This window comes from Drosophila mojavensis, unplaced genomic scaffold, assembly GCF_018153725.1.
Source record: "Drosophila mojavensis isolate 15081-1352.22 unplaced genomic scaffold, ASM1815372v1 contig_36, whole genome shotgun sequence".
NCBI lineage: Eukaryota > Metazoa > Arthropoda > Insecta > Diptera > Drosophilidae > Drosophila > Drosophila mojavensis.
The window spans coordinates 9,105,246-9,118,331 of NW_025318858.1; the positions used below are offsets into that span (position 1 = coordinate 9,105,246).

Genomic DNA, 13,086 nt, shown 5'->3' on the forward strand with positions numbered 1-13,086 from the left:
CGAAAGTGATTGAGCGACAGAAAAAAAGGAGAGAGACGAGCGTGGGAGTGAGGGAGTGTGGGAGGTGCGAGGTGAAGAGTGAATAACCCAATGCCATTTACTGTGTGCATGTAGATGACTGTGTGTGTGTGTGCGTGCGAGTACTCATTTAATTAGAGCAACAGACAGACAGACAGACAGACAGACTGACTGAGTCCAAGGTATGCAAAACACATGCATGTAATTAAAATTAGCTTCCCTTTGGGAATTTTCATTTTCAGTTTACTTTTTGCTTTGAGCAAAGGTTTTCGTTTTATGTAAAGCAAATGCAGCTCTTGTCAAAGCTATAAATACTTCAAATATTTTATATAATGTACAAAACGTACAAAATAATAAATGTAACAAAAATTAATTATTATGAAAATCTAAAAAAATATAACAAATATATACAATACGAAATTCGTTTTAAATTCATAAAAACATGTAAAAAATTACGAGCAAACTTTGACTCAAATAATATAGAAATATAATTACAGAAATATATATATGCATATAAGGATATATAATTAATTTAAATATATATATTATAAACTAAAATATAAATCTAAATTTGAATGAACTGAAGCTAGAAGTTTTTATAAATATTTAAATAAATAATCACATTTATTTTTTTACTATATAAAACACGTTTTTTTTGGTCTCATTTATTTTTTGTATTTTATATTTATGATCGGTTTTAATGTCAACAATTAACAGGTATGAGTAGAGATTCACATATAAAATACCTAAATGTGTGTGTGTTTGTTTTTTTTTGTTTTTTTTTTTGTTTTAATAAAAAACTATTTCATATAAAAGTCCACGCAAGAAAATGTTTATTTATCAAATTTTTAAATATACAAGATAAATATTTATTTTATTTATTACATTATACATTAGAGCTCTTACTAAAATCAAGCACTGCCTACTGCTGCCGTGGCCTTAAGTAGATAAACTAAAATCTCGGATTATTTCTACTAAAGTGTAGCGTCTTTTAATTGCATTGTCTCTAGGCATTAGCCAAAGTTTGCGTTAGCATAAACTGATTTGGCCAGCGAATAAAAACAAGAGAAGAAGAGAAACAGGAAAACAAATACTCTATACATCGGCCTGGACTCCCTTAAGTTTTTGGAGTAGAGTAGAGTGCATTTTATAATGCTTTTGGCAGCCTGACATGTAGCTTGATTTAATTTTCGTTAATAATAATGTTATTTTTAACTGCGCATCAAACTTTTGCCAAAACTTTGCTGCTTTTTAATGCAAATGCATTTTTTTCTCGCTTTTTTTTTTTTTTTTTTTACTTTTTAGGAGTAGCTGCCAAAATATCGGACTAGTACAAATTAGTGGGTGGGGGCGGTGGCAGGAGGCGGTCGCAGGAGGCAGTGGCTAAAATGCTGGGGATTACTTTCAGGTGAGTGCCAAATTGAATTAAAACTCAAAAGTCATTAAAATGCAAGTTTGTTGTACCTGAAAAAAGTTGACATAGAGCAGCTACTAAAAAGCATTTCAACTTGTTCATCCTCTTTAATTAGAAGCCAGAAGTGAGACATCCACTGCCCCAAAACACTCGCCAGCTATTCCAAACTGTTTAGTGATTTAAGTCAGAGGCCAACAAACTTTGCTTGACAGCTCCACAGCGAAATATTCAGCAGATTTTAAATGCACAATTTTACTACTTAAAAGTGCTGCTGATTGAGAAGAGACTTAGACTTAACGGGATTAGCAGCTTTATTAAGAGTTTGGCGTGTTAAATTATTAAAAGAAATGAGAATGATTAAATACAAATTTTAAATTTATTAATATAAAATATTTACAAAAATATACATAAATTTACAAAAATAATAATACCATTTCTTTTTCACATGGAAAGGGCTCAAGTAAAAATTTGAAATCTATAAATATTAAAAATAAAATATATTAATAATTTTGTTTTATATTTTTATTTTTTTAATGTAAAAACTGGTATTGTTATTTTTGTAAATATTTTAAGATTTAGTTATTATTATTTTTGTATTTTTTGGTATATATTTTTTAAATATATATATTTTTTAAATATATATATTTTTTAGCCGATGCACCTATTTTGATAGCTTAAAGAATTTATAAATGGGCATAAAATATTATATCTAGTTTACCAAACAGTCTTCAAAATCATCAATCAACTGTATATACACATACATATACATATATATATATATCCTGATTCCATGTAAAATCGAAGCCCAACGCAGCTTGGCAAAGTTTTGCATAAAGAACGCTCTTTGAGCATTGGCCTAGGGGGGAGGGGGGCATTGGCTTGGGTTGGTGCTATGTAGGGGGGGGTGTGTGTGTCAGGTGGCGACTAGCTGTGCAAAACAAATATGCAGCCAAAGCCGAAACAATAACAATGCGCAATGACCCAAAACTAAACACCGTACCATGCGAAAAGGAAAATAAACCAAAGTACTGAGCTGAACGAGGAAAAACTTTAGAGAAAAACTCGCGGCCAAAATAAAAAAAATTCCGAAAAAAAACAAAACAACATTTTTCAATAGAGGAAAAACCGGCGCGCACTCTTCCCTATAGACATAGTTGAGGCCCATATGACAGCGTTTGCCGTAGTTCGAGGCGAACTAAGCCTCTCTCTCTTACTCCCATCGTGGTCATTTCCCTCTCTCTTTTTCACTCTATGCCATCATAATCAACAATATTTTGAGTGCTTTTTGTGTAAAGTTCACAGATTTTTTTGTAGCTAGTCGAGTTTTAAATGATTGTAGTTATTGTTGTAGCTGTACTCGTCTGGGTAACATGGGCTTCTTCCTCCTCTTCATTTTTTGAGCGCCTCTTTTTCAATGACTTTTTGGATCGAGTTTTGTTAATTTTTGAAGCACACTTTTGGGGGGCTTCGTGGCAAACTACGTGTTGAGAGTTGCGCCAAATTGAGATACAATTTTTGTTTGTTTGTTCCTTTTGTTGTTGTCGGATTTGCGTGGTGGAGTATTAGATAAATGGAAATACGGTCAACATTCATTTCGTGTCTGAGCCTTGCAATTCAATTGGCGTGCATTTCTTATATTATTTTTGTATGGTATTGTATAGAAGATAGAAAATTTTCCTGAGTGATTGCATAGCACAACAAATATATAATAAAAATATATATATATATATATTTTTTTTTTTGTTTTTTTTGTTTTTTGTTTGTGCAAGCGCTTTATAGTGTTAACTTTATTATATGTAAATATATATTTGAAAGAAATATTAAAAAAAAATTATTTATATATTTTTCTTATATATATGTATATTAAAATTGTATTTCTAGTATATTTATTGTATTCTCATATACATAAATAAAGGAATATAAATTTTTTAAAATTTACGTACCCACGTACTAGCTCCTACAATTTTTTTTTACTGTTAAATTTGATTAGTTTCTTGTTTTTTAATATTTATTTTAAATAATTATACAATATATAGCCACAATTTTTTAATTTTATAATTTGTATAAAATGTTTATTTACTGTCTTGCATGTTTATCTAATTATGTTTAATTGATACTGAGATTTTTACGCAGTTATTATTAATTTATTTTAATTTTATTTAAACAATACTCTATAAAAATATTATTTCATTATTTTTGCTTTTGATTGAAAAATATAATATATATATAATATAATATATAATATATAAATAATTATAAAAAATGTAGATATAAGTATTTGTTTTTTATTTGTTTTTTTTTTTTTTTTTTTTTTTTTATTTAATTGTTATATTTGATTAATTCTCTGCCCAGCCAAAAGCAAATACTGAGGCTACCTTCAGGCTTCGGGCTTAGCTGCCATTAGCTTACGGTCTTATACATTTTAGTTTCCATTTTGTTCTCTCACATTTTCCACCTTTTCTCACACTCCCTCGGCTATCTCTTTCTCAACTGCTGAGCAAATAAAATAAAAAAAGCGAGCTGAAGAAAAGTTTTGCCCACAGTTTTTCATGCTGGTGCGTGTTATCTTGTTAAAGCAAAACTTCAACTTTTGCCAACTCGCCTTTACACAGATACATATACATAAAGCTGCAGCCGTATGCCTGCTTGTGTGTGTGTGTGTGTGTGTGTGTGTGCAATGGATGCATCAACAAATGTCTTGGCTCTGCTCGATGCTTGGCGCTTGTCTAGAACATATCAAACGCAACATTTGCGCCAATCGCCTCCAAACTCGAGCCCAAAGAGCAACGCTAAAGAGAGACGGGAACGGGGAGGGAAGCGGTGTTGGACGAGGCTAGGACGCAACTTGGGGCAGAGGGCAACCGACTGAGGCACAAAAACAACATAAATTTCTACTTAAGTAAGTGTTTAAAAGAAAGATGCAGCGGAACGAGCGGAACGAAAAACCCTCTGATAAACGATGCCGGTTGGCAGTCCAAGGTACAAGAGAATAGCAATACCCTAACCAATGGACAGAGTGCACTGAGCTGATCAGTTTGTAACAAGCTGTTGACAAGGAAAAGTGGTAAATTCAAGGAGATGTATTAGTTCTGCAATAAATAATCAATGAATAATATATAATGATTTATGGATATATATTTGGAAATCTCTTCAATATAATAGCAGAGATTGGTTAAGAGTGTTCACAAGTCTGACTGGTTTTATATTAATTTACATGTAGAGTTATATTTTTAAATATTTGTATATATTAAGTAAAAGTATTACATAATAATATAATAAATAAAACTCTGCTCAACTTAAAATAAGATAACTCAACAGCTTCGATACAATTTCAGCTTCAGTTAGAGCATCACCTGGTCGACTCGAGACTTTTGGTGTTTTGCTTTTTCGCATTTCTTTTTGCCAGTTTTCTTTCGCAGCTGCTCTGTGGTGAAATATGCAAAAGTGCAAAACGTCAGTTGGAAAACTTTGACGCTGGTTCTGGTCAAAAATTTGACTTGCGCTGCAGTTGAAGTTTTCTTGATGGCCCGAACCGAACTTGGACGCTTAGCGTGAAAAACAAATAAAGTGGGCGTGCGGTGGGCGTACAGTTGGCCAGCTGAAAGCTTAAATTCTTAACTGCCCAGGCGACATGGACAAATCCGCAAGTAATCCACGAAACAGTTCGAATGCGGCGATAAGCAGCAAGCGAAGCGCCCGCAGCTGCCAAAGAGACTCGCAACAGACCTGCAGCAGACCAGATCCGAATCCAAAGAGCAGAAAAATGTTTTCTGCACACACACACACACACTCACGTGCTCACATACATACTCAGTCAGCCAAAAATCAAATGAAAAACTTTCTTGCAGTCAGGTAAAAATGGCTGAACGGCGTCTGCTGCTGCTGTTGAACTTTTCGCCTTTTCGCAAAAGCGAGTTTTCTGCTGAAATTGCTGGAAATGTGAAGAAGCGAAAAGTAGCACCTGCCCCTTTCCCTGTTGCAACCGCCATGTTGCACACATGCGTTAAATGGGCTTCCAGTTCTTTGTTGTTGTTGTTGTTGTTGCTGTTGTTGGCAGCAATGTGCACTTCCGCTTTACAGGCCCAACTTCCGCAAAGGGGAAACGCTGCATACCAAACGCATTTTACCTTAAGCCATTAAAAGGCTTTTAATCAAATTAATGTAAATATTAGCGCAGCTTATACGTGTATATGTATATATATATATACTTGCATAGGTGTATAACAGATATATATACATATATAGATCCCCCCTGGGGATTGCTATCAAGTCAAATACTACTTTCATACAATTAAATTAAATTGAATTGGGTTATATTTTTGTGGAAGTAAAAGAGGGATGCATTACAAATATTTACGACTATACTCAAGGTTGTCTTATATATTTTATTTTATTTACTTATTATTGAACTAAAAATTATTACTAACTAATTACAGATTTTCTTATTCATAATTTTTATTTATTTTCTAAATTGTAAATATTTAATAAATAATTCGCTTTTCTTTTTTATTTTTTGTTTATTTTTTTATGTAATAGATTTTTTATGCATGGTTTCTTATACATTACATTACATTATTTGAATATATTAATAATATATTTTGCGATAAATAATTAATATTTTTGCCTTTAACTTAAATATTTCACTTCGCTTTTTGTTCTTTCTTTCTTTTATTTTATTTTTGTTGTTAATTTTTTTTATTTACTTCTTAATGTAGTATATTATTATACATCTATATTTTTATAATATATTTTACGTGGAAATAGTTATACCTTATTACATATATAATTTTTCATTGTTGTTACTTAATATTTAAAATTAAATGTTCTTATTAATATTTATCTTATTTATATTTTTTCAATATTTATTGGTTCATACCAATACATATTTTAAATATCTATTTTACTTATTTTTGTAATATAATATATTTGCATGATTAAAATTAAAATTAAAATTTTATTAAATTGCGAAATCTTAAATCCCTATAACACATTTGCAGAATTCAATCCTTTTATAGTTTACTACATTTACTGATTGTGTTACTTGACATTTGTTCTGTAAAAATGTCCTCATTTTAACATTTCCCTTTTGGGACAAATTCCTTCCGCTTTATGTAAGCGTCAACATGCAGTTCGAAAAAGCTCACCGTACGATTGGCTCTGCTCTCGTTTGGTCCCACATTCACTCGCTTGCTCTCGCTCTCACTCTCTCTCTCACTCTCGCACACTCTGGTTTACAGCAACTCTCTCTTTGGCATTCACAGAATCGCCTGCCTGTTAGTCTCTTGTGCTCGGCTTTTATCTACTGACCTACAACAGTTTGTAACTGTCAGGTCAGGCATGTGGAGTTACTTTGCGAATGTTGTGATAGGTTGCGGGCTCTCTGTGCCACTCGTGCCATACTTTGGGGCCAGGTAGATAATAGTCCTCCAGTCGCTTGCTGCCCAAGACTTACTAAAACCCATTGTAATCGAGTGTGTAAAAACAAGAGTGTGCAACTGTCTCTGTCTGTCTGCCTGTATGGGTATGTGTGTGTGAGTGTGTGTGAGCGACAGTGTGTTAGATTGGCTCTAGACTTCAGTGGGTTTTCTTTTTCATCAGTCAGTTCTTATATATCGATGCAGCTAATCGGCTTTTGTTCTAGTCAGACCATATTTTCCTCTTTGTTCGCTTTTGCTAGTCTGAGATGGCTCGTGCTAAGTCGAAGGTGAAAAATAATTAGCTTTTGCGCTTGCAAAGCCCTTTAAAAGTAGTTAGTGTCAGACTGCTCGTTACCTGTGAACTTACCTTCAAAATGCATTTATATTTAATACAGCCCGCTCACCAGTTAGCTCAGTTATAAGATAAGCCGAGTTGCATTATAATGAATTAACACTTGCATTGCTCAAGAGCTTTAATAGAGGATGACAGCATTTGTTTGGCACTCAGCTTGAGACAGGAAAGAGAGAGAGAGAGAAGGAAAGAGTCTATGATTGTTGTAAGGCCTTAACTAGTTTAGCTTTAGTTAGCTTTGTTTTTATTATAGAGGTCGACTGCGCTCTCTATGAGTATTGGAGTTAATAGTAAAGTAATTCTTCTGATTGTCTTTTCCTCTCTTTACACATCTTATTTCTATATATAGTTTTGTTTCTGTCAATCTCTCCGTTCCTAGTTCCTTGTCCTCTTTCTTTCTATAGTACTTACATTATAGTACTTACATTTAACTCTCTCTCTCTCTCTCCCGCTCTCTCTCTCTCTTTCTCTCTCTGTCTCTTTTTTAACATTTCTTTGCCTGACCTCATCTATTTCTTTAGTACCATCTGTCTTCCTTCTCCCCTCTCTCTTCATCCTCTTGCATTTTTACCCGCTTTCTCATTTTCATTATCTCCCAATACTTTGCCTGTCCATGTATGCAGAATTTGATGGAGCGAGGAATATACATAGAGAGATTACTTACTTACTTCATCTATTGCCCAACTTTACAGTTAAAGTCAGTAAGCCGCGCCCTATGTATATCGCATAATTTCTATCTATCACAAGCGACTCACAGCTAAGCTGCTTATAAGGTCTGAGTAAGCCGCTTGAACTCTGTTTGAGTTTCAGCCATATATTAATATTGCTGAATATTGTTGAACATCCACTTTGGGCTTATCTATGTTTAATGTGCGACTCAATCCCAGGGCACATAATTCACCCAGAATGGGAAATACGAAATAAAAATAAAAAAAAACACAAGTGGAAGCAACTAAGGTGAAAAGCTCATTAAACACTTGCCAAATCACACTTACGCCCCATTAGCGTACTAAATAAGCGCAAAATGGGCGATAATGGCCACGCCCACACTAGAAACCCCGTAACCCAAAAGTCCCAAGCACGAATAAATCGGATACGTTAGGGGAAAAAAAATGAAACCAAGACAAACGCAACCAAAATAGCCTGCGGCTAGAGCTCAGCGATACAATAGGAGAGAATGGGACAGATGATGAGAGTGGGAGAGTGAGAGAGAGGGAGAGGACAACGAAGGGGTGTCCAACTGGTAGAGGGTATTTAATGCTGGGTCACTCACAAAACTAACTGTGCTTTGTCCTGTCGATGATGTTGTCGTAGTTGTTGTTGTTTCTGGTGTTGTTGTTGTTGTTGCTTGCACTAACCCCAGCTGACCAATAAAGCCGCTTGTGTGATATACAAGGACAACGACAAAGTTTTTCGCCAGCAACACATGTCCTGCGCCAGGCCCCCAAAAAAGCGAAAATAAATGCAGAGCAACTGAAATAAAATTAAGCACATTAAAAAATGCTTCACAAATTTACAAATCTCCGTAGCAATAGACATAAAAAAAAAATTTAAAAAAAAAGCCAGCCAGCCAAGTGAGAGAGTTTGCTATAGTTGATGGACTAAGAAATACGCTGTAAATACTTATATTAGTTTATGTCGTAAGGTTTAAATAGATATTTCTTTCAATCACTATATATTTTACATTATTGGAATCACTATATTTTTAAAAAATACTAGTAGATAGTCAATATAGAAGTCTACCTACATTTAGGAAATTAGTTAAAATATATGGTAGCCTTTGGGTAAGAAGTAGCTTGTGTTGTTAGTCTTTCCTTAATTTCCTATATAGACTATGAGCAAAGAGAATTCAGTTATCTAATATGTCAGATCAATAGATCAATATTGAAATTCTTTTCATTGTTTAGTTCAACTTTGTATGGCAAGTATCCAATAAGAGTAATATATATCTGTTTACTTAATATTCCTATACGAAAAACAAAAATGTATTTTCGACAATCCTACTAAAATCCAATTTAAAATATTTTACAGGGTATACGCAGTGGGTTAGGGCTGCTACAAAAAAGGTCAACAGAATGGCCAAAAAGGGTCAGCATGTGAAAAATGAGCTACCACTTTGAATATGCCACGGCGCAGTCGACTGAGCAGGAGCGGGTGCGACGAGCGGCAAAAACTTGCCACACATATTAAATTAGCTGGTCCCTGAGAGGAGGGAGCGGGGTGGGACTTGGACGGCGCTGCCTCAGGTTTGGGTTTAAGTGCTGTCTGATTTTCGTATTTGGGGGATTTATTTTTCGGCACCCATCTTTGCATTCGCAAGGCAGCTGCATCAAACTAAACGCTTTTCATAGTTGTGGCCACTTGAAAAGAGGGAGAGAGAAAGAAAGATGGAGGGAGTGTGAGAGAGGGGGAGATAGGGAGGGAGAGACCATAACCATAACACTCACACACTCAAATACATTCCAGATAAAAAACTTAATTAAAGACTTCATTAACTTTGCTTTTGTTATGGCGCAGACCACGAACTATATATACATATAATTGTATATACACATACACATATACATACATATATCTAGGGGCCCAACCTGGAGCAGTTACATACTTATATATAAAGTTTTTTTTGTATTATGAATTATTTTCGTTTCATTACCTTTTAATTAAGCTTTAAAATAACAGCATTACGAAAATAAATAATAATAAAACAGTAAAAAGAAAAAGGCGAAATACCAAAAGCTGACAAAAATGTTCCATAGATTGCGCTTGGGAAGGTAAAATTTATGTATTTATAAGTATATATATATATTTACATATATATGTGTGTGCAAAATCAGGCAGGGCAGAGAAAATCTGCAATAATCGTTATTTAAAGCGCATTACAAAAAAGTACGAAAGCTGTAGTCGAGACTGCTCGACTACGAGATCCCCTGTACTCTTCGAGCAATAGCTATTTCAATCATTTTTCGCGTCTTTCTGCTAAGGCTTTTTATCGCTAAAAAAATAACGGGATGAGTTATCGATTTTTGGTGATAAACTCGATATCCGCGCTGTATATACGGTTTGTTAAATAAAAGTTCAAGTCTCTAGCTCTTATATCTTCTGAAATCGACGCGTTCAAACATACGGACAGACGGACGGACGGACAGACGGACAGGGCCAAATCGACTCAGCTCGTCGCCCTGATCAAGAATATATATACTTTATAGGATCTGCCAAGCCTCCTTCTGCCTGTTACAAAACCATTATACCCTGATTTCCCATTTCAGGGTATACAAATTAATGCAGAATGGAATTAAAAAATATGATAATTAAAAAATTCGCTTGCTCTAAATCCAAAATTCACTTGGAGTGATTAACATTGTTTGAAATTGTGTGAAATATCTCAATTTTGTTTTTATTTTTGACGAAATTAATTGCATTATTATGAATGAAAATAAATAGATATATGAAATTAATTCTTTTAAAATATATAAATAAATATATATATTTTAGATTAAATTACACTCTTAAAACAACATGTTCTACTTCCACAATTGGGAAATTCACGTTCCGAAGTGAAATAATAAAATATGTGAAAATTATGTCGTAAAACAAACATAGCGCAAATTTGGCAAATTTTTTTTAAGTTTTAAATTGATTAATGAATTTGAATTAACTATATTTTATTTTGTAAATTTTTCCAAGATATATTTTCTCTACTTTCTCTCAATCCTTAACCTAAGACGTTTCGTAATTGAGATAAGATATTTATTGGAAACGCATTTCTCTGGCTTTCCACAAGTACTTTGACTTGTTCAAGGTCGAGCTTCTTCTTCGTCTGCTTCTTCTTGCTTTTGTAATTTTGTTTTTGCTGGCCATCGACATGATTTACAATGTTCGGCAATAAAATGTGCGCTCATCATGTTAAGTCAGTCAACTTCCTGCCTATGGCTGATATAATGGTCTTTGCATAAGCCGTCAGGGCCTTAACTCACACTCAATTAAATCAACTTATTTTTGGTCAAATAATTTTACATAATACGAAAAACGAACGCTGAAGCTCATTAATTTAACTTAAGAGTTCAAGGCGGTGGCGGCAGCAGCAGCAGCAGGAGCAGAAGCAGAATCTGCGGGCAGTAGCCGAAGTGAGTGGGTGGGGGAAAAAGTCGAGGGTAAGGCCAGGTAAGGGATACGCACAACAGCGAGAAGTACACAAAAAGTAGCACAAAAGCGGATTTTCATTCAAGGTGAAAGCAATCAATCAATATTCATGAAATCAGATTTAATTTTAAGCGCATTTAAGTTACGCCCAGTTTGTGCCACCCACGAAAGGGGGCGGGGCACAACGGAGTTGGCATAATGATTCTACCGAAAATTTTCCCTTGGCCTGCAATGGGAAGGCGCTTGGCTGGCTGGCTGACTGGCTGGCAGTTTGGCCCAAAGGAAAAACAACAATCCCGGCCTGCTGGCAAACGACGTCGATGTCGAACCAAATGAAAATGTCGAGACAGGGCTCAAGTTGGAGGAACATCATTAGAAGCAGCTGAACGCCAGGCGCGGCAGCTGCGGGACGGGCTGAGTGCCATGACCATGCTAATTGTATGGCAACTGGGAATTGCGAGAGATAAAGACAGATGAAGAGGGAGTGGGAGTGGCTCCAACCAACCTACCGCCCGCCCACCTGACTGACTGACTGCGTGTTTGTCTACCCCTAACACAACTCAGCTGCCAATTCAATTTTGTAATCAGAGTGGCATGAAAAATTAAATAAAACATGCAAATAAAATTATTACGCGTAATTTGTGTACCCGACGGGTGTCAAGGTGAGTGCGCCACGTTTTAAAGAAATTCCGCGGAAATTTATGTGGGCCAAGACTTTAAATTGTGGCCAATTTTAGTTAAAAGTTTAGCTACAAGGGCTCTGTGTAGAGAAAGTGAAGAAAAAATATTAATATTTAATTTTAATATACATAATCTATATCATAAATTTACATACTCATATACACATTGATGTAATTCATTTTAAAATATTTTTTTTTTAATGTCAAATGCAATTGAAATTTGTAAAACTCATATATATTACATATTTTTAAATATTCACTAATTTTCAGCGCAAACAAAACGTAAAAATTTCAAACACATTTAGAAAATAAATTACATGTCACAGTTATACAAAACCAGCAAAACTGAAACTAAAAACAAAAAAGAAAAAATATATATAAAAAATAAAATTAGAGAAAAACTTTTCGCGTTTGACCATGAGCCATATAAATATTACAATTTAAAAACTTTAGACCCATGCGCTGTACTGCTCTCGCGCTCGCACGCTTCCACTCTCTCTTTCTATTATGGAGCCATATTTTACTGGGCTGCAAAAAGTTAAAAAAAACAAAAATGAGAAGCACAACAAACAAAAAAAAAAAAAAAAATCATATATAGAACACAAACAACTTTTCTGTTGACTGTGAAAAATATTGTGCAACAAAGTTGCACACAAAAAAGTGTGAATGACATATATATAACATATATGTATATCTGTATATATACACATATATTTTTATATACATTTGTTGTTTGTTCTCTTAAATTTGGCTGCATTAAATTTATTTTCACAGTTTAGCGCACATTTTATTTATTTTTGCGTTGCCTTCGAAATATTTTCATGCATTTAAACACGTTTATGCACTTATTTTTTATTTGTAATATAATAAATATTGTTTTAGTATGACCGAAAAGTATTACATATTTAAAATATTTATTTTTATTTATTTTCTTATATGAAATTACTGTGAAGAGTATTCTAAAATATAAAAAATATTTAAGTTAAAATGAAATAATGAATAATTTTGCTTATGATTATTACATTATTATAAATAAAATGTATAATAATATACAAATATTTTATA

At 33.8% G+C, this 13,086-nt stretch overlaps 1 long non-coding RNA gene across 1 annotated transcript; it reads left to right on the forward strand.

Moving 5' to 3' along the window:
- The first annotated feature begins 11,105 nt into the window (after positions 1 to 11,105).
- Positions 11,106 to 11,969, forward strand: LOC122757221. Its single transcript, XR_006357171.1, has 2 exons — positions 11,106 to 11,427; positions 11,484 to 11,969. It is a non-coding gene; the product is annotated as an uncharacterized LOC122757221 (long non-coding RNA).
- Positions 11,970 to 13,086: the final 1,117 nt, after the last annotated feature.